The sequence below is a fragment of the Ailuropoda melanoleuca genome, chromosome 2 (assembly GCF_002007445.2).
Source record: "Ailuropoda melanoleuca isolate Jingjing chromosome 2, ASM200744v2, whole genome shotgun sequence".
Taxonomy (NCBI): domain Eukaryota; kingdom Metazoa; phylum Chordata; class Mammalia; order Carnivora; family Ursidae; genus Ailuropoda; species Ailuropoda melanoleuca.
In genome coordinates, this window is record NC_048219.1 from 17,025,919 (window position 1) to 17,029,380 (window position 3,462).

A 3,462-nucleotide genomic window follows, 5' to 3' on the forward strand; every position below is an offset into this window, starting at 1 on the left:
AGAGATATCAGCTGATTTTACTAAGCCAGTAAAACTGCCTACCTCCATTCTTCTTGGGAAAAATACACTTAAAAAAAAAAAAGTCACCACACTTATGTGTTCTATTATCTACAGCCAAAAGCATTCATATTCCTTTCTTTAAAAAATCTTTTATTTATTTTGGAGAGAGAGAGAGAGACAGCACGCATGCGAGAGATATCACAAGCAGGGGGAAGGAGTTGAGGGAGGATCATGACCTGAGCCGAAGGCTTAACCGAATGAGCCACCCACGTGCCCCAGCATTCATATTCCTAACTGATTTATCTAGTCTTACTTGCAGCCAAGGGCACAGGCCCAGACTTTGAATCAAAAGGTAGGAATGTAAAGAAGCAGACACTGTGGGGAAACTTTCTGGTGATGGGGCAGTAACATCAGTGGTTCTGATAGCATCATCCAGACCTTATTTTGCTTTCTGGTGGCCTTCACCAGGGATATAGACAATAGACTCTATGTATTGAATAATAATTGTTACTTCTCATTCGTATTTACTGTGAGCCAGATGTTTTATAAATTCTCTCCTAATCTTCATATTAACCATTAAAGATGGGTATTAATATCCTTCTTTGTGGTTAACTGATTTGACCCAGATCACACAATAAGTGGCAGAGTGGGATTCAAGTTCAGGTCCGAGTGACATCAAAGCCAGATCTTAACCACTATATTATATTGCCAATATTTCTTTTGCTGATTTGTAATTTTTGGACCTGAAGCCCTAACTCAGGCTGGAGCCTGGGGCCCTATTCTAGGAGAGGAAGAAATATGGGCTCACAGAGATTGTTGTCTGTTATCAGTCCCTTCTGGCAGGGGGATACAGAATCTGCCCAAATGCAGACAGGCTCTGAGCCAGGCTGCACAGATACAGGCGATCCTCTGAGCCAGGCTGGGAAACGCTCCAGATGAACTGCCAGACTTCTGTGTCTGAAACTCAGAGAGATAAGGAAGAATCTTGGGTGGCACCCTCAGAGACAAAGCAATTCTGCAGGTTTAGAATGTGCTGAAATCCAGGAAAATACGAAAGTGGTAAAAATATGAAGAGGGGAATTGTGTGAGAATCAATCAACTCTCTGTTGGCTATTGTGCTTGCAAAATGATTCACTGCACTCCTTTCTCTTCCCAGGCTGGATGATTTTGAAGTCTGAGGCTCAAAACCCCCAAACCCTGATCCAGTCTTCTTGCCACTTTCTAATAACCCATGTTCCACGTCTCAGAGCCATCTTGGTCCCTCTCATCCTTTTCATTTAGTCACATTTTTCCATAAATATCTATTATCAATTTTGTGCCATAGAGGCAAAGGCTCTGACCTCAAGTTACTTACAGGGAAAGAAGACATTACAAGTGTACAGATAATTATTTAATGGGGACTGTGATACGTGCCAGAAAGGGAAAAATAATATTCAATGGGAGTGTATCCCTAAGGAACTAGATCTAACCTGAAGGTTCATATTCAGATAATCCCACTGCCATTTGCCTTTCTCCTTGTCATCTTCCTCCTTACAATCCCCTTTATAACAATGGCATCTCTGTTGCATCCCCATGTCACAGCCTTGATTCAGACCCTTGCTACCTCTGTATCTGTCTTCTAACAGATCCCCCTGCCTTTTTTGTCCCTCCCACTGAAGCCCATGCTCTACCCTGCAGTTAGAGTTGTATTTCTAAAATGTAATATGACGAACTCCTCCTTGCTTTCACATTAAGGTGTTACCTCTCTTGTATGGCACAGCTTGCTCAACCTTTCTCAACCCTCATCTCCTATTCTTCTCCTATAGGATCCTCTCACCTGACCTAGTCATAGACTCCACCTCCACTACTGTTAACTCATGTTTGCTCTTCAATGTTCTCTCCACCTATCACAGCCCAGAAAATGACTATTCTGAATTCCAGGCACTCATTGGCCATGTATCTGATGAGAGCCTACCATGGATGAGAAACTGGGCAAGATCAGTGAGGAGCAAAAAGCTAAAAGCCAATAGTCAGCACTTCTGACGACAGCCCCAAATGGCAACACCTGTTTCCACATTAGATTGTAAGCTCCATGAGGCCAGTGAGAGAGTCTGACCTGTCCACTCACATACTCCTCCTTGTGCCTAGTGCAAGGTAGCATGGTGCTTTAGCACAGAGGAAAAACTCAGTATTTCTTCAGAGTATAAATAAATGAATAAATAAAAGTGATAGATACTGCTCTTAAACTGTCTTCCACTGGAGTTAGAAGTACATGTGGTTAGACTCCTTAAAAGATGAGAAGTTCCTTAGGGGCCGGGGTGTGACTTAACTCATGTCCGTGCTCTTTACAAAGAATCACTTTACAATGTGGTTTCGTATAGGTTATTGCTTCTGTTTCTCATTTTAATCCCACACATCATTATCCCCATTTTCTTCGTTTCTTTCTTCTCTTTCCTGTTTCTTCCTCTCTTTCCCCTTCCTCTGGGATGCATGTCTAGGTATTTCCTGTCTCTAAATTCAGAAAGAGATTTAGGGCTAAATGTAGAGCTGTTTACAACGAGGGCCAGAGAGGACATTTGCCATAGGCTTCACATACATGAAGCACTCAAATATAACCATTTGATGTTATGTTTGAATAAAGTTAAAGCTTTTGTGTTGTATGTGTGTGTATGTGTGAGAAAGAGACATTGTTTTTGTTAAATGTAAATATTTAAAATATACATTTTCTTGGTACCATATTTTGTCGTGTAGTCATTTTTCTTTTAAACACACTGGAAACCATAAAATTAAAAAAGGTTCAGCCAAATTGGGTAATCTGGCCAATCTAATCTTTAGTAAAGTGCCCAAGCCAGGAATGGAACCCAGGATGTCTCCCCATCCAGAGGCATCACCGTCTCGAAACTGTGCCAAATGTTATTTTGGTATGGTCTATGGTAAGGGTTAAAATCATGGGATTTCATCAGATAGGTGTGTTATCTTCAAAGTTCCAAGTTACTCTGTGACTTCGGCAAGTAATTCAGCTTCCTCTTTTGAAAACTGGAGGCCATAATGCTACCTTCCACAGCGCATTCCTATTAGGATTACATGAAAATGTTCTTGAAGCATTCAGCACAGGCCTGGCACGTTGTCAGCACGCAGTAAATGGTAGCTGTTATTATAAGAACTGTATTCGTTGAATGAGTGACTTTGGCATATAACGCCTGCATTCAACTTGAAGCTTGGAGCGGTCACAGAAGCTAGCTGAAGGAGTGGGCACAGTAGCACTCGCCAATTTTTTCTGGAAATAAATCTTTGTGGGAGGATAATCACCGGTTGGAAAGTGTGAGGCTTGAAGGAACAAAGCTCCGATCCCAGACCCCGGGAGCGCGGAAGCGAAGTCTCTCTCCCCCGCCGGCTGCAGCCGCCGAGCAGAACGACCCCCGGACTGAGTGGCAGGCGGCAGGACACGCCCCGCTCCGGGCGAGGCGGCCTCACGAGCTGGGT